The 25925-nt window shown below is 47.2% G+C and overlaps 1 protein-coding gene across 1 annotated transcript in view; it reads right to left on the reverse strand.

Moving 5' to 3' along the window:
• appl2 (adaptor protein, phosphotyrosine interaction, PH domain and leucine zipper containing 2) overlaps nt 1–25517 on the reverse strand; it is a 45757-nt gene extending 20240 nt beyond the window's left edge. The window contains exon 1 of the mRNA XM_084450589.1: nt 25431–25517. The gene's annotated coding sequence lies outside the window, so the exon portion shown is untranslated. The remainder of the gene's footprint in view (nt 1–25430) is intronic.
• Nucleotides 25518–25925: the final 408 nt, after the last annotated feature.

The raw sequence follows: 25925 nt of genomic DNA on the forward strand, positions 1-25925 counted from the left end.
TCTACCACTGAGCCCATATCAGGAGATATCTACAAAAGTCACCTTAACCATATCAGGAGATATCTACAAAAGCAGGGGCATCAAAGACCACTTTAATTGAGCTCTGAGTCAGCTGATAAATGGAAACAGGTGTAGACTTTTGTAAAAAGTGCTTTACATTGTGCCAACCCTGATGCGTAGGAGTCCATATCAGCATTATGAGCGTACCACCATTACTCCTGTCTGCCTCAGACAATATTATGACAGCAAGCTTCAATAGAAAATACAGTTATCCCGTCTGTAGTAAACAATATGAAAAATACAATTCTCAGAAGTCCTTTAGGTCAAGGATGGTGTTGTAACAGGGACTAGTGAAGCTGGTTATGGAACAGGCTGCTCTGGTCATGTAAGTCTTCCAATGGAGCCTAGAAGCAAACTGCCTGACCGGGTTCGAATAGCAAGCAATAAACCAGTGTTAGCTCGATTTATTAATTGTAAATGATTTGTGTGTGTGTGTGTGTGTGTGTGAGTGTGTGTGTGTGAGAGTGTGTGTGTGAGAGTGTGTGTGTGTGAGTGTGTGTGTGTGTGTGTGTGTGTGTGTGTGTGTGTGTGTGTGTGTGTGTGCGCGCGTGTAAGAGATGAAACACCAATTCCCTACAGGAATAACACAGGGGACCCTCTGGACATTACTATACTCTACCTCTGTTATAACTGCTCTAGTTCTTAGAAGCCTAGTTTTTGCCCCGGCTAACTTGAACGCTCGCATGCAGGACCAAGAGCCGAGCTCAGCCACCTGGATTGCAGGCATGTGACACGATTAGATGAAGGTTTACCGAATTGGAGTCTTGTGGCTTAATTAAGTAAAAAGGAACGTGTGTGTGTGTGTGTGTGTGTGTGTGAGACTTGAATTCTTTCTCTGAAAGAAGTAGTAGCCTATTAGCTGCGCATGGGGCAAGTTGTTGAATGAGGTTATTTCATGACCCATTTTAGTTTTTTTCCCGCCGCGTCATGTCTCAACACAGGTCACATGACTGTCCACGCCTTGTTGTCGTCGACGACGAGAGAGAGAGACGATCGCGCGATTGAGTTGTCGAGCTGACCTCCATCTGAGCTGTTTTGATTTGGATTCAAATACTAGTTTTGGATTCAAATACTAGTTTTGTATTGCCGGCTTGTCTTTATCTCACGGTTGTAATTGCCATGACAGTAAGGCTCATAGACATAGTCTCAGCCCCACTGTGTGTGTGTGTGCGTGTGTGTGTGTGTGTGTCTGTGTGTGTGTGTGTGTGTGTGTGAGGATGAGAAGGCTGTCAGCCATGTTTCAGCCTGCTTGTTGTCCTTTAAACAGATTTTATTTATTTTTCCTCACTAAATTGGAATCCTGCCATTGGCTGAGACCCATCCCACCCCCCTCCTCCCCTTTCCCCGTTCCCTAGGCAACCCCGTCAGAGTATAGGAAAGGAGCAAATCATGTGAGGGCAGAGCATCCCTCTCTCTCTCTCTCCCTCTCTCCCTCTCTCTCTCTCTCTCTCTCTCTCTCTCTCTTCTCTGTATATAACATCCTTCCCCATGCTTGCACAGATATCAGTTCTCCATTGCAGAGGGACACAGGAAGCTGGATACACCAGTGTGAGACACCAGTGGGACTGAGCCAACAGAGACACCAGTGTGACGGAAAGAGATTGGGACATCCCCCACGCCCCCCCCCCCCTCTTTCTCTCTTCTCTCTCTCTCTCTCTCTCTCTCTCTCTCTCTCTCTCTCTCTCACTCCCTCTCTCTCTCTCTTCTATTCTCTCATCTTTTGCTTTTCCCTCCGTTTCTTGCCCTTCTCTTCGAGCGTCTCCTGTTTGCTTGGACGGTGGCTGCGCCGATGCAGGATGGGTTGTGGCAATTCTACCGCCACCAGCACCTCCGGCGGGGGTGAGTATTCTGGGGGGAGGGGGTGAATGTTCCGGGGGGGTTGAATGTTCCGGGGGGGTTGAATGTTCCGGAAGGGGTGAATGTTCCGGCGGGGGGTGGGGGGGTGGGGGGGGGAGTGTTCCACAGCAACTGCATGGCTGGCGTGTGCGTACAGTGTGTGTGTGTGTTTTGAGCAGCACGTTGCGGTTACTACATGTGTGTGTGTGTGTATGTGTTCGTATGTGCCTGTGTGTGTGTGTGTGTGTGTGTGTGTGTGGTGGTCCAGTGGGTGGAAGACCTCAAGTAACCGAGCGACTGTAGACTGCCTGGAGGAATTTAATGGCTTAATGGTCGTGCGAGGTTTACAAAGCGGAGTCTATAGGTGTGTACGTGTGTGTGTGTGCGTGTGTGTGTGTGTGTGTTGGGTCCACTGCTTCCCTTGGTCTCCATGGGGTATGCAGATGAAAGAAAAGACATCTCAGCCCTTGTCTGTGTCTGTTGTGTCTTCAGGTGATTGATGCTTGCTGTCTTTATAACCCGGCTCCTTTGACACTCATTCGACAGCCACGTTCCATTCGGCGAACAATGCCTCTCTGGACAAACAAACCAAAGGCCTCACATGCATCTAGTGTTTCCAGACGCTGTCTGTCATTTGGATTTCCCCCCAGGCTACTTCTGTAATCGTACCGTGGATCTTCCTTCAAGAGATCAAAAGTCCCTGGTGTTTGTATGTAGTCGGGTGCCGTGTAGAATAAAGCTCATCTTTATTCTAGCATTTGTAGAATATTCTCACCGCTGGCCATATATATAGTATACAGTAGGCTATATATATAAGAGAGAGAGAGAGAGAGTAAGAGAGCGAGAGTGAGTGTGTAAGTGTTTGTGATATTGTGTGTGTGTGTGTGTGTGATATTGTGTGTGTGTTTGTGATATTGTGTGTTTGTTTGTGCGTGCGTGCATGTGTGTGTGATATTGTGTGTGTTTGTGCGTGCGTGTGTGTGATATTGTGCATGTGTGTGTGTAAGTGTTTGTGATATTGTGTGTGTTTTTGTTTGTGAGTGTGTGTGTGTGTGTGTGTGTGTGTGTGTGCGTGTGCGTGTGTGAGTAAGTGTTTGTGATATTGTGTGTGTGTGTGTGTGTGTGTGTGTGTGTGTGTGCGTGTGTGAGTAAGTGTTTGTGATATTGTGTGTGTGTGTGTGTATGTGTGTGTGTGTGTGTGTGTGTGTGTGTGTGTGTGTGTGTGTGTGTGTGTGTGTGTGTTGGAGAGCTAGCTCTGACCGTTTCTGCGGTTGGTTGGAGGTCACTCACCAGCTCAGGGACAAGGACACTAAAAAACTGACAGGTTGACTAATGGATAGCGGATAAAGTCCATTCATCCATGCACTCTACCAGCAGCCCTGAACTAATTAGAGTAAAAAGACATCTACACATAGATTCGGGTCATTATTTAGAGCTCTTTGACATCTTTCAGGAGTCAAAACCACCAGTGAGACTAACAGTAGGCTACATGTCTGACATCAACCCATGGAGAAGGGGTAGGTTGGACTGCGAGCTGTAAGCGAAAGGCTAGACCTTCAGAAACGACATTGAGAGCTGGAGAATTTCATTCCTATCATTCACATTGAAATATACCAGTGGGCTCAGAGGTTGGATACAAAGCTATGCAGGATTCCTGTATCAATAGTAATTCTGCAGATATTAGACTAAGCGTACTGTAAGCTTTACTCATCCCCTCATCCCCTCATCCCCTCTTCCCCTCAGCGTCTCATCCCTCCACCCTAGCGTCTTGTGCATCCAAATCTGCGCTCTTATATGAATGAGCTTTTGTGAGGACTGTGAATAGGCCTCTGTGTCTCGGTGCCTCGACCATTATTCAGTACAAAGCCTCAATGTCAAGGGTAAAATGACAGTGTATTTGAATGCTGCGGAACTTATTTCTCTTTCATACTCCTGAAGCAGATGTTTGGTAGTCTTTGTTCTCTTCAGGTTACGGGCGAGTGAAGGTTGTCGGTACAGAGTAATGTTTTAAGGTGCACTCTAAGTCAATTATCGGTGTGTCGGGAGGAGGCAGAGGGAGTTAAACTGTCTCCTCTCCTGCTCTTAATGCTGGTGAATGTGAGGACGGCGTTCTCTCTGCTGGGTGATTACCTCATAGCCTCTGTTCTGCTCGGGGAAGGGGAGTTTAATACCCACCTTCACTCATTATTCTCCCTTTACTGTACTGTATATATTATTAGTATTATTATTATTATTATACCTTTATTTAACCAGGTTAAAGACTCATTGAGATTAAAATCTCTTTTACAAGAGAATCCTGGCCAAGAAAGACAGCAACACAGTTTCCTGAAAACAAAACATGAAGGTTACGATACACAACTGTACCATACCTTTACCTGTATTGGTTTTATATGGTAAATAAAGCTATTCTATTAAAGGAAGTGATCACTGGAGCGTCTCTCAAAGCCTGCTCTCCTCCTCTGCCAAACCAACGCGTATGTTTGTGAGCGTGCATGCGTGTACATTCAGATTTTTAGTAATACTCTGTTTTTGGCACATGGGAGAAAACATAAACCTTTAACAGCCACTGTAAATCTTCACCTCTGTCAACAAAACCCTGCAAGCAACATTAATGCATGAGTAATATCGAGGATGAAGTGACCCATTCATGTATGTGACTTTTGCTTTGAGCCGTCATTTCTTTAAACTTTTACTGAAGGGATATTACTATTCAACTGAGAAATTAATTCCTACTTTTTTTTTGTATGCTTACAGGTACAACAGAAGCCTCCAAAGATGTGTAAGTACAATTTCTAGGGGTCTGTCTTTTTAATTAATAAACCATTTTTTAGTGTGCGTACTTCCACCATATATTCCACCATATATCTCATCTCTGTTGGACTGGAGCCTTGGCTCCTACCAGACTAGAGAAAGACACTGGATTGTTTTGAAGGTTCCACAAGTGCATTCTGGGGCGGCTGTGGCTCAGTGGTAGAGCGGGTCGTCCAATGATTGTAGGGTCGGCGGTTCGAATCCCGCCTCCTCCTGTCCACATGTCGAAGTGTCCTTGGGCAAGACACTGAACCCCAAATTGCTCCCAATGAGCAGGTTAGCACCTTGCACGGCAGCTGCCGCCATTGGTGTGTGAATGGGTGAATGAGAGGCCATTGTAAAGCGCTTTGGATAAAATACGTGGAATATCCTACAACTGACTCTGAAGCTTGAGGTGCTCCCTTCGTTTATGGAGTTTAAGTCTCTGGCTCTCGACCTTTGCACTTCTTCTTGTAATTGTTTTAATTGATTTGATTGCTTTAATTGATTTTGTATGCATTTTTTGTTTATGTCTACTGTGAACTCGTCAACCCTGAAAATGAGGGAAACCTCTGTGCTTTGACGAGTCAAAATAAAGGTTTGAAATTAAATTAAATGACTGTGCAGACTATTGTCACTGAGTAGTGAATGGACGTTCAGTGACCAGCAGGATGTTGAGGGAGGAGAGAGAGCAAGCAGACTTCCTGTTTCTAGAGGAATGGTGCACAAACATGTCAGCTTCATTCATGTTGATTTTTAACGTCTTTATGATTTTTCTAGTTTTGTCATGTCTTGTTTTTTTGGTAAATAAATACACCCTTGGTCGCACCGTTACCTCACCTCAGAGCCTGCTGGGAGTGAGGCCGCTAAGCAGGTCAATCTAACGTGACTAACTAAGAGTTAGTCGTAGCTAACTCGTAACTAAGAGTGTTTTCATGAAAGTTGATTTTATGTGTGATTCTTCTCTTAATCAGGATAGAGGAGCCCTCGCCAGACGATGAGAAGAGAAGGTGAGAGGTCGTACCCTTCCTCGTTTCCTCTCACCTAGTTACTCTGATCGCTCGTACCCTTCAGCGTTTCCTCTCACCTCGCTACTCTGATCAACATAGGGCTTCGCCAAGTAGATTTTATTCACTAGATTTTTCTCAGATTCCTTGCAACCGCTCCTCTCACCTCCAACGCTATCGTTCTATCGAATCTGTCCAAAGTTCTTAAAACCCGTCCACTTGTCAATGTTCCAATCAAATTCCTCTAAACATATGTCCCGCCCTCATAGCTTGTTTGCGTCGGAAATACGTCAAACTACAGAAGTTAGATGATCTCAAACGGCCGGTTCAGTGCGAGAAGAAGGGTGGTTTTGAGAGGGAGGCGAGGAGTGTTCCCGACATTTTGGAGAGGTCCTTCTTTGAAATGAGTTTTTTTTTCCTCTCAGTGTGACTAACCTTTATGAATGAAAGATTGAATACAAGAAAAGCAGATAAAGTGTACTCTGTAAAGAGATGCAGTATTCATTTTATTTCTAAAGCATTTTCATTGCAAAAGAATCTCAAAGCGCTGAAGCATATCTATCTACACTCAAAAAGCTTTTCTAAATAAGTAAGTCTTTAGACCAGTCTTAAAAGAGCCCAGAGTCTGTGATGCCCTCAGATTGGGGGCGGGGGGGGGCATTCCAAAGACGGGGGAGGGGTGGGGGGTGGGTGGGTGGGAGTGGGCGGGGGGGGGCGGGGGGGGGAGGGGGGGTGGGGCAGGGGCAGCTAAGCACCTGATCTCACATAGGAGAAAGTACTGTGCTTTAGTACTGTAACTTTGTTGATCTATTGTACTTCAGCTATAATATAATAAAGGAATGTAGAGACTTTGGAGATTGGTTTGGTGACTAACTGGCTGTGTGCACTCTGACCTCTGACCTCTGCCCTCTCAGGAACTATGGCGGGGTGTATGTTGGACTACCAGCTGACCTCGCTACCGTAGCGTCCAGCCAGTCCAAGTCCATACGCAAAGGTACGCATCTGTACGCACACACACACATACAGTACACACACACACACACGCACACACACATTCACATTATACATGCTGCACCCCCTCCTACACACACACACACATGCACAAACACACACACATACGCTCACATGCACACACACGCGCGCACACACTCACATTATACATGCTGCACCCCCTCCTACACACACACACACACACACACACACACAGAGACTACACTAACTTACACACACACACACATACACATACACACACACACACACACACACTACACTACCTTACACACACACACACACACACACACACACACATTACACTACCTTACACACACACACACACACACACACACACACACACACACACACACACACACACACACACACACATTACACTACCTTTATACAACCACAGGAAAACCACTTTACTTCTCTCGGCTCACAATGCTTCTTCTACAGAGGGAGAGAAGTGGAACGCTCATGTCATTTCTGCTGCTCCATCTATATGTACGCAGATGGTATTTAATTGGACTCTCCCTAGCTGGCTATTCAGTCAGTTGCAGAATCAAACATTTAGATCACACACCAAAAGAGCTACTCAACACCTCAGTCTCTTAACTCTGTGAATTTAGAAAGTAGACACGCCCCTGAGTCCATTGGGTCGGGGACAATGAGGAGAAATACTGTATTGATTATAACGCAAGAGTCTTTCTTTCAATTTGAATTACTTTTATACACAATATGAGTGGTATGGAGCAATCCACGGATGCCCACAGAACAGTGAACACATGACAACTAGTCTGAGCTTTGATATGGTTTTGTGTGTGGCTGTGTGTGGTTGAGTTAGCATGTGTGTGGTAAGAAGCAGAGACGTGGAGAGGGGCTTTGTGTGGTCCTCTCATTCCTCCCTTCTGACACACAAGTGGAGGCATGCATAGATGTGTCCTTGGCGGCCATCTTGGAGTGGATGGTGACACATCACCTCAAGCTCAACCTGGAGAAGACTGAGCTGCCGTTCCTCCCGGGACCTGGCCATCACCGTCGATGACAGTGGTGACGTCAACTCAGACTGCGAGGAATCTGGGTGTGACCCTGGATGACCAACTGTCGTTCTCCGCACATATCACATCCGTCACACGCTCCTGCAGATTCATGCTCTACAACATAGGGAGAATTCACCCTTTCCTCACTGACAAAACAGCGCAGGTGCTCATTCAGGCCCTGGTCATCTCCCGTCTGGACTACTGCAACTCCCTCCTTACTGGGGCCCTGGGGTCAGCCATTAAACCTCTGGAACTTGTCCAGAAAGCTGCAGCTCGCCTGGTGTTCAACCACCCCAACTTCTCCCACACAACTTCCCTCCTCCGTTCTCTACACTGGCTCCCTGTAGCGGCTCTCATCCAGTTTAAAACTCTGGCACTAGCCTACAGGGCAATGAAAGGAACAGCTCCCCCCTACCTCCAGGCCATGGTCCAGCCCTACACCCCCTCTCCATCAGTACGCTCTGCTGCCTCCAGGCCATGGTCAAACCCTACACCTGCCCCTGACCACTCTACTACCTTCGGGCGACTGGTTGCCCCATCACTCCGAGGCCCCTGCGCTCGATCGACGTGGTCATTGCTCTTTTCTGGTCCCACAGTGGTAGAATGGACACTCCGCCAACATCAGGACAGCAGAGTTGCTGCCCGCCTTTTGACGCAAGCTCAAAACTCACTTTTTAGTGTGCTACTCTTGCACTTTGCCTTTAGCACTTATGCTCTTAGTCACTTGTTTAGAAAGGAGATACACTTGTGAGTTCTGGCGAGTAGTAGCACACTGACTTCCTACGTTAAATTAAATTACTGTTGGTCGCTTTGGATGAAAGCGTGTGCTAAATGACTAATGTGATGTGTTGAGAAACAGAGACTGGGGCTCTGCTCTGTTCTGCTCTGTTCTGCTCTGTTCTGCTCTGTTCTGTTCTGTTCTGCTCTGTTCTGTTCTGCTCTGCTCTGCTCTACTCTGCTCTGCTCTGCTCTGCTCTGCTCTGCTCTACTCTACTCTACTCTACTCTACTCTGCTCTGCTCTGCTCTACTCTACTCTGCTCTGCTCTGCTCTGCTCTGCTCTCCTCTGCTCTGCTGTGTTCTGTTCTGTTCTGTTCTGCTCTGCTCTGTTCTGTTCTGTTCTGTTCTGCTCTGTTCTGTTCTGTTCTGCTCTGCTCTGCTCTGTTCTGCTCTCCTCTCCTCTGCTCTGCTGTGCTCTGTTCTGTTCTGTTCTGTTCTGTTCTGTTCTGTTCTGTTCTGTTCTGTTCTGCTCTGTTCTGTTCTGTTCTGTTCTGCTCTGTTCTGTTCTGCTCTGCTCTGCTCTGCTCTACTCTGCTCTGCTCTGCTCTGTTCTGTTCTGTTCTGTTCTGTTCTGCTCTGTTCTGTTCTGCTCTGCTCTGCTCTGCTCTACTCTGCTCTGCTCTGCTCTGTTCTGTTCTGTTCTGTTCTGTTCTGTTCTGCTCTGCTCTGTTCTGTTCTGTTCTGTTCTGCTCTGTTCTGTTCTGTTCTGCTCTGTTCTGTTCTGTTCTGTTCTGTTCTGCTCTGCTCTACTCTGCTCTGCTCTGCTCTGTTCTGCTCTGCTCTGCTCTGCTCTGCTCTACTCTGCTCTGTTCTGTTCTGCTCTGCTCTGCTCTGCTCTACTCTGCTCTACTCTACTCTGCTCTACTCTGTTCTGCTCTGCTCTGCTCTGCTCTGCTCTACTCTGCTCTACTCTACTCTGCTCTACTCTGCTCTGCTCTGCTCTGCTCTGCTCTGTTCTGCTGGGCTGTGCTCTACTCTGCTCTGTTCTGCTCTGCTCTGCTCTGCTCTACTCTGCTCTGCTCTGCTCTGCTCTGCTCTGCTCTGCTCTGTTCTGTTCTGCTGGGCTGTGCTCTACTCTGCTCTGCTCTGCTCTGCTCTGCTCTGTTCTGTTCTGTTCTGTTCTGTTCTGTTCTGTTCTGTTCTGTTCTGTTCTGCTCTGCTCTGTTCTGTTCTGTTCTGTTCTGTTCTGTTCTGTTCTGCTCTGTTCTGTTCTGCTCTGTTCTGCTCTGCTCTGCTCTGCTCTGTTCTGCTCTGCTCTGCTCTGCTCTGTTCTGCTCTGCTCTGCTCTGCTCTGTTCTGCTCTACTCTGTTCTGCTCTACTCTGCTCTGCTCTGTTCTGCTCTGTTCTGCTCTGCTCTGTTCTGCTCTGTTCTGTTCTGCTCTGCTCTGCTCTGCTCTACTCTGCTCTGCTCTGCTCTGCTCTGCTCTGCTCTACTCTACTCTACTCTACTCTGCTCTGCTCTACTCTACTCTGCTCTGCTCTGCTCTGCTCTGCTCGTGTTGTGGTCGGGAGATCCTGCTAAAGCACGACCAGGGGTTTCTAAGGTTACGGTACGGACCAGTGAACAGCCAGAGGCAGAGACCTGCTGGACATGTGTGTGTGTGTGTGTGTGTGTGTGTGTGTGTGTGTGCGTGTGTATCCGTATGAGTTAGAAAAAGTGTGTGCATGAGAGGAAGAGAGAGAGAGAGAGAGAGAGAGATACACACACCATCTATATCTGCTTTTTATCTACTGTACTTCTTTTTGCATCTGTGTGTCATTCTCAAGTTTATAGCCTAACGTTCCCGCCTTAATTATCCTTAAAACCAGACATTGAATAAAACAGTCATTCTGTGCTTTCTCTCTCCCTGCTCTCTCTCTCTGCTCTCTCTCTCTGCTCTCTCTCTGCTCTCTCTCTCTCTGCTCTCTCTCTCTCCCTCTCTCTCTCTCTCCCTCTCTCTCTCTCCCTGCTCTCTCTCTCTGCTCTCTCTCTCTCCCTGCTCTCTCTCTCTCTGCTCTCTCTCTCTCTCCCTGCTCTCTCTCTCTCTCTGCTCTCTCTCTATCTCTCTCTCTCTCCCTGCTCTCTCTCTCTGCTCTCTCTCTCTCTGCTCTCTCTCTCTCTCTCTCTCTGCTCTCTCTCTCTCTCTCTCCCTGTTCTCTCTCTCTGCTCTCTCTCTCTCTCTCTCTCTCTGCTCTCTCTCCTACAGACTAGCACGGAAGGGAAGGATTTACACAGGTACTGTAAAATCGATACTCTTCATATTTTACTGTCCTACTTGAAAACGTTACAGTAACATTATTCTCCCTGCTTTCTCTCAATAGCCAATCAGAACGTACGAATCCTGTCCAGAGACGATGACATCTCTCTGTTCCATCTGTCTCCCGGATGGTTATATATCCACTCACCAAGAGACATTTACACTGGCGAAGGGGGTCCTTCCAGACTGCCTCGTCGCCATATTGGATTCTGAATGAGGCTGTGGAGCAGTGCCATCAGGCAACGATGAGGTCAACCCACTGTGGTCCTGAGGACCCTGCCTCAGAGTGGCGCGTGGACAGTAAATAGAGGCCTTTGTCTGAGGGTGCGCACCACCCTCCATCACGCTGCCACGGTCTCCCGGGCTCGGCCCTGCGGACTAGTCAGGTGCCCCGCTGCGCTGGGGGGGGGGGGGCATGGGGGGCATCGCTCTGGAGCTCCCTCCCGCTCAGGAGGAGTAGGGGACACACACACACACGCTACACACTGTCTACACTCAGACTTGACAGGGGCTCTGCAATAATAATCAGACGTGTCTATTTTCAATCCGGTGATTAAGGATTCATGGAGGGGCTGGTATAGATGTTTAATGCAGGGTGGAGGGGGGTGGGGGTGTTAAGAGAGAGAGACAAAGAGAGGGAGGGGGTGAGAGGGAGAGAGAGAGAGAGAGAGAGAGAGAGAGAGTAGAGAGAGAGAGGGAGAGAGAGAGAGAGTAGGGACCCAAGCAAGGGATAAAGCCACTCACTTTTATTGAGCACATTAGCATATTTATTCAGCCCCATTTTGGAAGAGCCTTCATGGATACGTTTGTATTAAAGGAAGCTATTTGGAGATTCTGGTCGATGTTCTTTAGCAGAGTATTAGGTGCTACTACTGTATGGCTTTGTTTACCTCTTGCTTTAAGTGTCTGGTTTGATAAAAGGCTTTACTTGTGAAATACTTTCTATATTTTTACACTGACAGCTACAGTCTGACGACCTAACATAAGCTAGCGATTAATAAATAAAAAAATAAAAAAACAAAAAAATGAATGAAAAAAACTAAAAAACATTGAGATACAAATCTCTTTTTCAAGGGGAACCTGGCAAGGAAATGCAGCAAACAATTACAAACACTATATAATGTAGCCTACATCACAATTGGACTATATAATGTAGCCTACATCACAATTTGACTATATAATGTAGCCTACATCACAATCGGACTGTATAAAGGAGCCTACATCACAATTGGATTATATAATGTAGCCTACATCACAGTTGGACTATATAATGTAGCCTACATCACAATTGCACTATATAATGTAGCCTACATCACAATTTGACTATATAATGTAGCCTACATCACAATTGGACTATATAATGTAGCCTACATCACAATTGGACTATATAATGTAGCCTACATCACAATTGGTAAACAGTTACAGCCCAGTGTTGTTCTCTTGCTGGAGAGAGTTGTGATGTCACAGTAACTCCTGACTCCTGATGATGTCATCACCTGACAGAATAAGACGTGTTTCTTCTTGTGCCAGTTAATTTGGGGGGTTTTCCCAGAGGAGGTGCAGTTTTATGGGAAATGTAGTCCAGTGGATGCCTGACTTAAGTTCCATCGGTTCCTCTCAAATCGACCCACCTAGCTCTTATCAGCCAGGGGCGGTCAGGGGGAACATGACCCCCCCAATATTTGAGATCATATTAAAATTGTCCCCCCCAATATTTAGATTGGGGTAGTGGCATTCAAATGACCATACAGCCATGTAGGAAGATGTCCCCCCCAAAAAAAATCTTGCAAAATTTCAATGTAAATGTCCCCCCCCCCCAAAGTTGGATACAGAACCCCGCCACTGTTATCAGCTATGCTCAGGAGTCCAGTCTGGGCCAAACTGAGAGCACGTTTCTTACAGCATGCTTAACTTTCCATCTGTAATTATTCATGAGGTGTCCTAGTTTCAATCTGTTGGACATGTATCATGAAACGGAGAAAAAAAAAAGAACAGTTTTGAAGAACAGTGTTTCTCCAGTGTCTATAACTTGATTCACAATGGTTCACCTACAAAGTATGTGTATGATTCTGTTTCCATACTAGCGAAGGACGACCCAGTATCAATACATTGTGTGTTGATCCCAGATGTTTACCACGACCGGTGGAGGGGATCTGTATCCAACTTTGGGGGGGGACATTTACATAGAAATTTTGCGTATTTTTTGGGGGACATCTTCCTACACGGCTGTATGGACAATTTTAATGATCTCAAATATTGAGGGGGGCATGTCCCCCCTGACCCCCCCAGGATCCACGCCCCCTGACCCCAACACAAGGCTACAATAACTAAAGATAAATGGAATTGGCCCTGTGGGAATGAAAGGGTTCTAGTACCCCAGATAGCAAGCGGATCTGGGCCATATACAGGCCAGATCTGGCCCTTGTGGCTTAGTTCTGGCCCATATATGGCCCAGAATCATTACACATCCGCTTGCTATCTGGGATAGGATCTCTACTGTAGAACGTCTACCATAGCTCAGGTTCATCCATATGGGTGTGATGGGAGGAGACCCAGGGTCATTCCTCAGGTTCGTGACGGCAGATCTCTCCTGTGATGAATGTGCACCATCTTCTTCACGGAGTGAGAGACCCCCGAGGAGGCAGGAAGTAGGCCAAGCTTACACACTGGAGATTCGACAGTCTTACCCCCCCCCCCCCCCCCCCCTCCCTCAACACAAATCACACCCCCCTCTCCTGCCTCCCCGAACTCCACCTTCAGTCAGACTGGACTGTCCTTGTACTGTACATGGATGGAATACTGTATGACAGGCAGTAGTCAACTGTAGCTTTATATAATGACACTGAATATGGAATTGTATGGAACATACTGTATCGAAAATATTGGTATACAATAATGATGTGGAATAGTATTATTGTTATACACGGATCAATGATATGGAATTGTTTTGGAATATGGGATATGAACGCGCTGTAGTTTGCACTGTTCAGGCGTCTACGTCAACCTTAAAGAGGCTCCGCCCCTTTTGACGGGCAACGATTCAGAACGCCCCACGAATATTCACAGCAACCGCACGACACGCCGTGCGCTGAAGGGTCTGTAGTTCCTCGGTTGTGGTCGACCTTTGACCTTCAGCCTCCACACTCTCCCTCCCTGCCTCCTCACGTCTTTTCAAATCGAACATTTTCAAACGCCTGACTGCCCTTTTGGAGTCAAGGCGTTCTTCCTGTAATACTGTACGATGATGAATGTCAGCACGGCTCGCCTGTTTTATTCAATTACCCCCGGCTACGGTACGGATGAAAGGAAAGTTCTGACCCAGATAGCAAGCGGATGTGTAATGATTCTGGGCCATATATGGGCCGGAACTAAGCCACAAGGGCCAGATCTGGCCTGTATATGGCCCAGATCCGCTTGCTCTCTGGGGAGGAGTCGGTGTACCGTGCAAAGTCAAAGACGAAGGCAAACAGGCCGGTTGAGGTTCGAGAGGTTCACATGGTGCTGACCAAGCAGCTATTATGGTCTGTTGTTATGAAAACATTGGACGTAGATAATGATGGTCATTTTGTTGAAGCTCTCTGTGTTCTGTCTTTTCATGTGCTGATGTTCAGGGAACTGAGGAAAATAAATTAACTTGGAATTGATGATTTCGTTCATGCTATTGAACTGATGTACTTTGACTGCTCATGATGTCACGACTTGACCAAGATCTGAGGGTCAAACGACGGTGCCACTGAGAACCAATTAATGCACGCGCATACACACACACATACACACACACATACACACACACACACACACACACACACACACACGGAAATGCTTTAAGGACACAAAACTCCACACCTCAAACATACAGCACCCATCACCAAATATATTGACAGTAGAAGATGACTCGGTATGACCTTAGCTGTTGTTGGTCCACAGTCAAACGATGTGTTGAGTAATAATTAAATACTTTTATAATGTATGTGTGCTCAGCTTTGATTATTGATCGTGGTCCTTGTGATATGTATCCGGCCAGCTCAATCAATAGAATAGGCTGTAGGGAATATATGCACTCTGAATGGCTTTGAGACAGAACTGAACTGCCGAGAGGAACTTAGTATGTCTGCATCGAACCCGGTCTCTCAAACGATCAATCACAAGTCCAGCACAACAACTGATTTGGGAAGTAGATGGAGGGATCGAAGAGGATGAGAGGAGAAGGAGAACACACACCAGTATTGGTCTCTCCTATGATGCTTTTTTAGCCTCTCTTACTCTGAAATGTAATTTGATGTAATGTATTGCTTTATAAATGTTCTTAGCCGGTAGACAAACATACTCCAGGAGCTTGCTCGATCGCCTTGTTGAGAGGGGTCAGGGAAGAATTTTTACAGCTCACTTATCTGGCCCCCGGGTGATTACTGTTTTTTTGCTTCCCTCTGGAATATGTAGAGAGTGGGTCGTATGCCCACCTCCCTTGTTCTCTGTAAAGCGCATTGTGTTGCCTCTGGGTATGAAATGCGCTATACAAATAAAGCTTTGATTGATTGATTGATTGATTGAAAAAGAGGCAGAGTTTCTCCATCAGACATTTCTCTTTCGTCACACTGCTATTTGCCTTGAGTGGTCCACTATATGGATCAAAGTATTGACCCACCTACACCAATTACACCTACAGAAGCTTCTATGACATCCCATTCTAAATCCATAAGCATTAATATGGAGTTGGTCCCCCTTTGCAGCTATTAATGCCTATGAATGTAGAATGGGATGTCATAAAAGCTCCTGTAGGTATAATGTGTAGGTGGGCCAATACTTGTGTCCATATAGTATATTGGTCGTGTTGGTTTCCCAATTAACTACTTTTCAGTATCTGAAGGTATTTGAATAGTTGTCAGTCTGGGAAGAGAAAGTAGTAATGGCAAGAATGAAAGGGAAACACTTAAAAAGGCACTGAGGGAGAGAGGATCATGATCTATACGTCTTGAGCCATAGAAGGAGCAAACACGTACACACACACACACACACACACACACACACACACACACACACACACACAGAGTAAAACACTTAAAGAAGGCATTGCTTCATTAACTGATTCATTGTTGATACTGTGCAGCATAGATCTCCACCACGTCTTCCTCCTCCACCACCGTCACATGACTTACTATCCTTACTATAACTCCAGGATCGGACATGACCAGTGACCGCACGATGTCCGCGATTATCTCGACAGCCGGCCAATGCATGAATTAACTTCATATCTTCCTCAGCACCCTAAAACGTGCAGTGTCACCTGTGAAGTTGTTTGGATCACCAGTTCTCAACCAGTGTTGTCTGGTAAAAAAGTAGTTCCGCTTCTCAACCAGTGTTGTCTGGTAAAAAGTAGTTCCGCTTCCATGGCAGGATACGCTGCCATGCCTGTGCAGTGCTACGGTCAACTCAAAATCCTACAGATTAGACTCACAAGTCAGTCTTTAAACAATTTGCTTAACTAAAGACTGGCTTGGCGTTTCCAGCTCACCTTCTCGATCCTAAAATAGATCTTGAGGTGTGTGTTTGTGTGTGTGTACGTGTGTGTGTGTGTGTGTTTGTGTGTGTGTGTGCAGCAAAACAGAGTCATTGATCTACCTCAGTGGTGTCTGTGTGTTTGAGTTTGTGTGTGTGTTTTTTCCATGTGTTTTCTTGTGTGTGCATGTGCATGCAGGTGTGTGTGTGTGTGTGTGTGTGTGTGTGTGTGTGTGTGTGTGTGTGTGTGTGTGTGTGCGCGCGCTAGGACTACGTGATGGAGCACACATCCGTAATCTCATCATCTGTGCATCTGCTCCCCACAGGATAACATCTGCTCTGCCTTCTGCTGCTCTGCCCCATCAACACTGGCATTTCCCCGCTCGGCTCCCAACCACACCTCAGATGAAATGCAGGTTTAGGCGTTGCTTCTCTTGTTGATAAAATGGGATTAAACAGGAAAGAGAAGGTGACTTTGAGGATAGAAATAACAGCCAAATGCGGCACTTAACTACACCAAAACCATGTTCGATGATGGAATCAGATAATGGTGACACTAAGATACATTACCAAGCCCATTAAAGAGATCCGTCTCTGGCAGAAAATATACACTTGCAATTCTCCAGTTCTCACCAGCAGATGGCGCTACAGTCCAATCAAAGGCGCTTGCTCATCTTCGGTGGAGCTCCTTGGCAGGATACAAAAAACACCACATTATTCGCTTGATCTGGACATTCAATCTCTGTGAAAAGTCTTCTCTTGCCCCCAAGACCTCCAAGGCATCTGTCTAACAGCATCTCTGCTCGGTGATAAAGTGACCAAAGTCAGCTTGGTTCCTGCTCAACTCCAGTTGACTGCTAATGACCCTGGAGCGGAGAGCACTAATCTTTGGCTGTGGAGTAGTAGCTAATCTTGCTTGATGACTCCAACAGGGTGATAATCACTGCTTGGTGGAAAGGCGGCCCCTCCGGTTTTCAACTGCAATCAAGCCACTTAACGGCCCCATGCTACGAGAGCCTAGCCTGCTGAGTTTATAACTGGTGTCAGCCTCAATCAGGGACGCCATTTTACGGTTTTCAAAATAATGAGGGTAGGACCTGAAAATGGATGTATTTTGGTACCCAATAGTTCCTGGTAATAGGTTGGCTTTCATCCACGCGCTGTGGAGCCGAGACAGAACAGATTGGAGTGGAGGATTTGGTTAATGATAGACAGCGAAAGCCAAATTGTGCAGGATAGGTTTCCAGCAATCTGTCCAGAACGTAACTGATTGAATGTTATTTGATTGATTCATGGAGGTCAATTAGCCCAGTGAGTGTGCCGGTAAAGGGGCGTGTCTTGCTGGAATGGCGCAGTGTAGAAGGTTACGCCCCGCCCCCCCTGTGCAGACAGAGCGGAGGACGCACGGTGATGTAAGCGCGCGCGCGTTCCTTTCTTCTTCCGAGGCCTGTCCGCGAGCGTATCCCATAACCCGGAAGAACTCAGCAGAACCTACGAGCCGCTGTGTGTTCCCACAGCACATCAGCCCCAAAGTCAAGGCCTCGTCCTCCGCCGACTCCCCACTGTCAGTCAAAGCCACGCTAAAGCCAGGTTGAGAAGCCGGGGGAGAGAGGGGGGATACACATTACTGGTCACCCCATTGACAAAACCCTCCACTTTGAGCCGTAATGGAGGATCAGTTTCCACCTACCTTAGCTCCCCAGCTCATTCCCTCCATGAAACTGCGGCCTGTTCCACAGTATGGCACCCCGGGCTCAGGGGAGCCCCCGTCAGGCACACAGCTCGGTTCCGCCCCCCCCCCTCTCTGCTTTTGGGGCTCTTGCATGTGCTTCCAATTACAGACAAAGGGATAGGCGGTCCCTGTGTGTGCAGCATGTGGTTCCGTTTAAAGCAGGTGAAACAATGTAGGAAAATAGATCCGTCATCCGTCGCATTCCGGAGGCCGGAGAGAGCGCCGCTAAATCAGAGCAAAGCTACTCCTGAGAGGAGGGGAGGATGTAGGGAAGGAGAGGAGGAGGGATGAAGTTTCTCTTACAAGGCGAGGGCCACCATCGCCCCTTGAGCGGCAGCTTCAAAGCTCTAGTGGTCTTGATAGACACCCCCCCACACACACACACACACACACTCTCACCCACTCTCATTCTTTCCTTGTCTCTTTTTCTACCCTCCCCCCCCCTGCGTCTCTCTCTCTCTGTCTCTCTCAGTATCGTTTTGGTAGTTATTGTTTCCCAGAATGCCTTGCTCTCTCTCTGTAGTCCTGTGTTATGGTTACGGTTGGGGATTCCACCAGCTATCCCTTCCTTGACGCCTTATCTCCCAGGTACCCAGATGTTCCTGCTCAAAACATCACAGGAAATATCTAATTTGATGAAGAGGGGATCGTGGTGAAGAGGGATGTTTTGACCTCTTCATATGGGCTTGGCAGCTCCTGGAGGCTTGGACCTGACTTCATCTGATTCTACCCCCCCTTCCTCACACACACACACACACACACACACACACACACACACACACACACACACACACACACACACACACACACACACACATAATATTCTCTCTCACGGAAGCCTGGCTGACCACATGTGGATGCAGTCAATTCGCGCGGCCATTCCTCTACGTTGGAAAGAATGTAGGTTAATACAGCACGCGGGACCCGGTACGTCTCACTCTCATTTGGGCTTTAACGGCCCGTAGGAGCGGCCCGGCCCGGCGTGGCTCCCAGCCCGTAAATCACCGCGTGTTCGGCGTCCCGCGACTTTACACGTCGCGCCACTTTACGCAGAGCGACTATATACGCCCTCGCCGGCCAGACCGCTCACCGGCACCCAGTAAAGCTATCACGACTAGGATGGAAGGAACGGGAGATGAAGAGAGAGAGAGAGAGAGAGAGAGAGAGAGAGAGAGAGAGAGAGAGAGAGAGAGAGAGGCAGTATTTTTAGCCATAAGAGCTAATGCCCATTGAACACAGCGCTGCTAGCGTGTCAGCCCAACTGTGTACATTAGCGAGGCCTGGACTCGTTATTGCCGCGGTGTAACGCTGTTTGGGCGGGGGCTAACGTTTTCCGTGTGTGTCTGCCACAGAGGTACCCTGGGAAATAAAAAGGTAGCCAGTCGGCTATAGAGTTACTTTTTCAGGACACCCCCCACTGCTAAAATGAAAAAAAATCACCCCCAGGTGGTGAAGTAACCGGTGCAGGGTGGGAGGGAGGTTTATTAGCAATATCTACTGCCCTCTAGTGGTTGTGTGCAGTGGTGGTGTGCAATGGTATTGACGACCCCTGATTGGTTTAAATATATATGCTACGGACGGACACGTATAGAGGTGGCTGCACTTAAGTTTTATTCGTAGTTTTTGACCCAATTAAATGAATAATAGAATGTTCAGTTGTTAGTGGTGGCAGTTGGTGATTTGAAAATATCCACACATTTTGTGAACTGCCACTACTACTCAGAAGGCTACTTTCACATAGTATACACCAAAATTCATAGTTTTTGAAATACTCAGTGTTGTTTGAAAATCATGCTCGGCATAAACACGAATGGCGTTTAGTGCTCAACTCTAGTGGCAGCTGGTAATTTCAAATTCATACCAATAGACTACACATTTTCTAACTTGTCACTATTGCAGTTTTTAAGCTACACGGACATATACTGTATCAAAATGTTCATCTGATTCACAGGATTCCTACGGTGTAAATATCTAAGCTGTGACATGTATACTTGTTTAGATAGCCGTGTGAAGCCGGCCATGCTTTCCTCGTGCCTGCCCTCTAGTGCTGGGGTGCTATGGTATTGGCAGCTCCTGATTGGTCTAAATCCCATTCTACGAACGGACACACACACACACACACACACACACACACACACACACACACACACAGAAACACGTGTATAGAAGCGGCTGCATTGCTTAAAAATCACACCCAAGTGGTGAAGTAAGCGGTGTAGGTTTATGAGCAATCTGTACTTCCTTCTGCTGGCGTGCAGCGGTATTGGCTAAATCTCATGCTACGACCGGACGGACGGACAGACAGACACACGTCACATAACCAATAGAAGCGGCTGCATCACTTAAAAATAATGTGGTGACACTAGTTTCCATCGGTCTCACTAAGCATGTGTGGTGCCCCCCTCCCCCTCTCCCCTCCCTTCCATCTGGACCGTCCCTGGACCGCTCCAGGACTTCATATCTACGTAAAACCAGAAATGAAAGTGAACACTAATTTGTTCTGCAGTCCATTTTCGTTTTACTTACTTACTGGCTCCACCTGCATCTCTTTTTAGACATTTTCACTTCATTTTTGAAATAGGATTGGAGTTTTGGAGTTCAGAAAATGGAGGCTGAATATAGATGTCCGGTGTTTTTATAAGATTAATATAGATGTCTGGTGTTTTTATAAGATTAATATAGATGTCTGGTGTTTTTATAAGCTCAGGAATCGCAGAGTACTTGATTGCTTATTGTAGATAATATCAGGAAACCGAAAATTATGATCCATCAGGCACATGTACCAGGACTGATTATACCAACTCTATGCTTCTCTTTCATTACTCCCTCTTTCTCTTTCTCTTTCCCGTTCCCTCTCTCTCTCTCTCTCTCTCTCTCTCTGTACAAAATGGCGCGGACCTATTCTGCAGCCGCCTTGCCGGCTCCACGTAGATTATTATATTTGCTCGTTATTTACGTCTTATTACTGGATATTTTTTCTAAAACAGTTGTGGGAACACTCGCCTATGACTACCAGACACTCCTAGACACTGGATATAAATCAGCTCACCTAACTCCAGAGAACTCTTTTGGCTCCTTCCTGACGGAGAACCTTGGGAGGACGAGAACAGCCAAGAACAAATGAGAACCAAGTTCTCCAGAGGAAATGGCAGCAGGGGGAAACGGGCACTCCGAGTCTGGGCACACAAGCCCCCGCTACCCAGCATCCCGATGGCTAATGTCCAGTCTTTAAATTAGGGATGAACCGATACGAACATTTTGGCCGATACCGATAACAGATATTAACATTGCTGTCATGGCCGATAACCGATATTTACCGATGTCGATATGTTCTGTATAAAAAACAAGTTTCTATGATAATCAAATGTTATACATACTGAAAAACACATGGAAACACTGTCTCTATTTAAAAAAAAACATTTGGAAAAGCTGATAAATCATAGATTTACCACATTGTTTCCTCTCAAAAACAACACACACAACAGCAGCTAGACAGAAATAATTATCTGCTGCTCACATCGGTTTTGCACATCGGACCGATACCGATATATAAAAAAATGACAAACATCGTCCGATACCGATATGATTGCCGATATATCGTGCATCCCTACGTTAAATGACGCCCCGACAGGACTATGGAATCTGAGAAAACAAGAGATGGTGGGGTCTGAGTACTCAGTGACTCTCTCAATGCACGAGCTATTAGCCGTTAATAAATGGAGTCATAATCTGTAATCCTGGCTCTAGAAAACAACATAAACTTAGATTTGCTAGGATTAAGGACTAGTTTCAGATTGGTGAGAGCTTCTTGCAGCACATTAAAAGAAAGCTGCAGGTTCTCAATGGCTTCCTGCACAGTATCTGCAATACAATAAACGACTGTATCATCAGCATATAGATGAGCATGACAGCCAGTTAGTGCAGAGACAATATCATAAATATAGATGTTGAAAAGGACAGGACCCAACACTGAGCCTTGGGGCACACCTTTAGCTAGAGACAAGAAGTCAGATCGAATGCTACCCAATTTCACACACTTCCACCTTGATGACAGATAGTCCTGAAATCCTCTCCAGCAGTCCGGTGAGAACAGACGCCACACAACTGGTCGGCTCTGCATACGTGTAATGGAGGTGGTTTGGTGACCCCACTCTACACTCCCCTCCTCAAGACTCACCTTACTCTCCTTCCGCCAACCAACGCCTAGGCCTTAGTTGGACCCAAGGGGTGACCCAGGATCGAATCCCACAGAGGCCCCGCCTACCCCGTTTGTGGGTAGGTTGCATGGCGCCTAATCAGGCCTGTGGTCCGGGTTTGGCAGCGTTCCCTACTTGGCCCCAGCCCGACTCTCCCTCCCCTGTATTGTCCAGGGGGAGACGCAGCTCCATTAAGCAGCTAATGAACTGCATCCTAGAATCTGATAGCAACTCAGCCCTAATGAGAGCCCCACTGCCTCCCAGCACTGCTCCCTCTCACCCAACAATTAACCCAGCCATAAATCACCTAGCAGCTGCGCCATCCAATCCCCTTCACCCCCCCCCCCCTCCACCTCGCCCTCTCTGGATATGGGTGGAGGAGGGAGGGGATAGCAGTAAGAGGTCGGGGGTTACAGATGTCGCGTTGGACACATACGCAGGGTGGAGGGCCCCCCCGGAGAGTGTGTTTATGGGTTCAAGATGAGAGACTTGAACTGTGTTTTGGATCAGGGTTCTAATCCCACTAATGAAGAGTAAATTGAGGGGCTGTGCTGTGTAAACTATCAAGGTTGTAATGCGTTCTCCGTAGTGACAGATTCAACTCCTTGTCTTTCGTCAGGAGACTAGCTGGCTGGACACCCCTGCAGCTAATCAAGGCAAGGCCCTGGGAATCTGTACAGTATGTGTGTGTGTGTGTGTGTGTGTGTGTGTGTGTGTGTGTGTGTGTGTGTGTGTGTGTGTGTGTGTGTGTGTGTGTGTGTGTGTGCGTGCGTGTGTGTGTCTGATTGTGTGTGTACAGTATATCTGTGGGTACATGTGAAATCTCCCCGTCAAGTGTTTTTGAAGGAAGTCAAGAGTGAAGGATTGCAGGATATTTTGAAACACCATAATTACCCGATTGTGTCCATGAGGTCTTAATCAATTTAACCATGAGGCGTCAATACTGTAGTGTTCAGTTCCCATTTCCTCAACGTTGCTTTGATGTGTGTTAAGACGCTATCAGGTCTCCATCATCCTGCCGAGATTGAGATGATTGTCAGTTCATCAAGTTAATGAACTCTTTTCAATCAGGGTGCATTTGATTCGTTAACAGGATGTTTCCTCTCTAATGGAGTGCAGATCTTGAGATCTCTAGATTGTTGGCTTACCTTCAAGTTCTTCTACCAAAGAAACTTGTGTTTACTCTAGGTTCTGGATATGTTTTAAACAGTACTTCCACCATCTTGATATTGCGCCAAATCCTTCTCTTGATCACTTAAATGTCAAACAAAATCAATCTGACAGAATACAACAGTAAAGCTAAGTAGATAATGTAGGGTATTATAAAAAAAGGGGCGGGGTTGTGAACTTTATCAATTTGAGGTGACTGAAACTTTGTTGAGGTAGATTTAACTACAAGCGGCTCACATATGGTGACCGCCCCTCACAATCCCATCTCTCAAAAACGCACCTTCAAGTAAACAAAGATGCTGTTGTAAGCAGTTATATAAATGTACCTGGGCCACCACACGGAGCAGAGGAACAGGACAACCCTCCTCCCGACACACAGACGTGCTGTGCCCTCACTCTCTAATTATACTATTCCACGGGCCTGCTGTATAATGATCACTCTCTCTCACTCGCTCTTCATAAAACCATCTGCTGCAGGGCTGGATAGAATATCCTCATAGCATATCCTCCACCTTAGTGGGCCGACGAACAGAGACACGCTGAACTGTGGTCTCCCCACAAACAGTAGTGCCAGGACATTACTATCATCCCCACATCCCCTCCTGTCCTGAGCCCTCCTCTCCTCTCCCGTCCCCTCCTCTCCTGTCCGCTCCTCTCCCCTATCGTCCTCTACCCTCCTGTCCTCTCCTCTCCTGTCCCCTCCTCTCCTGTCCTCTCCTCTCCTGTCCCCTCCTCTCCTTGACTCTCAAAAGGGGCGGTAGCACCGGGCCTCGCGCTTTAGAAGGCCTCGTGTCAGTCAGGACTTTCTATTTTATTCTTGTGGGGGTGGGGGGGAGGGGAGAGCCGTCTCGGGGGGGGGGGGGGGGCTGCTTGTGACTAAGTGAAGAAATCTCACTCCAAACTTTTGGTCAAACTGCGTATTTTGTGCCATGTGGGGGAAAAAAAGACGTGTATTCATAGTGCATCAAGGCCTCGCAATGCCCATCTCACACAGGGGTTCACATACCTCCCGGACGACCCTACCTGTACCATACCGCCGTCACTGTGATATGCATTCATATTTCTGTACATGACAATTTCCTCCACATAGAACGCCTACATACAACACAGATGAATCGCCCATATGGTCCTCATACTCACTGTAATGACTGTCTTCAATTACCTACGGCCCATTTACTCTTACATAAGCGTGGTTCTCCCCATGTTATTTGCGTTCCTCTCACACTTCCAGCATGTTATGTAAAATCAACCCATAACTCCTCTTCAAGGTTCCCAGGTGAAGGGTCTTGTTTGCTCTGCAGCTTATGGGCCCCTGAAGACAAGTCAGGCAGTCACTGTTTAGAGCCAGAGGGGTCTGTGTGGTCAACTGAAGCCCCTGCTCCTCAACCATAATTCACCAGAGAGCTAGTTCCCAGCCGGCACACCGCTGACTGAGTTTTGACAGTCCCTGTAATCAGTAGGCATATTTGAGACATTTTTCGAGACGAGGGTTTGACCCAGACTAAAGCCGGCTGGCGAGGCCCACGCCGGCTGGACGGTTGGGAGTGCGGTCAATCCGGGAAAAGGACGAGAACAGAAATAGCATGCAGTGACGCGGGTATCTCCTAATGACGCTAGTATCTCCTGAGATCAGCCAACCAGATCTTCAGCTCGCCTTGCTCCACTGCACTGCCGCTATGGGGCAACATTTGAGGTAAAAAAAAAGCATAGCATGCTAATACCAAGCTAGCAGATAGCATGCTAGGAATACCAAGCTAGCAGATAGCATGCTAGGAATACCAAGCTAGCAGATGCTAGCAATACCAAGCTAGCAGATAGCATGCTAGCAATACCAAGCTAGCAGATAACATGCTAGGAATACCAAGCTAGCAGATAGCATGCTAGCAATACCAAGCTAGCAGATAGCATGCTAGCAATACCAAAGGGTAGGGCCATTTTCAGTGTAGGTCTACTGTTTAGTCTTTCTCTGAAGTTATCATCAGAGACTCATTGTGCCAGTGCTATTACCACACCCCACCCCAATGAGAGAGAGAGAGAGAGAGAGAGAGAGAGAGAGAGAGAGAGACCGCCAGCTGCGTGTCCTCACATACCAGGGCTCTATGACCGAGCAGCTAGCCTTCAGCAGATTAGCGGTGGCTCAGGCTAACGGCACGCACAGGTGGCAAGCGTCCCCTCCGTCTGTCAGTCACACTGAGCTCGTCTTCAGCTCCGCGTTTGATGGGATAGCCTCTGCAAATCTCCTGTATCCTGGGTGGAATGCAATGAGCCTCTGGTTGATAACACCGATAAACACACAGATCCCAACGTGATACTGTATGACAACCGCTAATATCACAATAAAAGGCTGCAGCCGATGAGGTCATTCACCAGATTCTGTTGGCTGGGGTTAGGACTTTAAACGTTCGTTGTTTGTTTGGTGTGTTGTTTGAAGGGCAGAGACAAGGGGACTAACCTTTGGAGACAGGTTTGCGGACAGGTTGGGAGCTGATGATGTAAGCACACAGCTGCTGTTGAGTTTATCACTGATGTGAGCCGCTATGGGGGAACTGACAGCTCTACAGATGGTGAAGAGAGAGCTATGTTAA

Source organism: Borostomias antarcticus (genome assembly GCF_949987555.1).
Source record: "Borostomias antarcticus genome assembly, chromosome: 16".
Lineage (NCBI taxonomy): Eukaryota > Metazoa > Chordata > Actinopteri > Stomiiformes > Stomiidae > Borostomias > Borostomias antarcticus.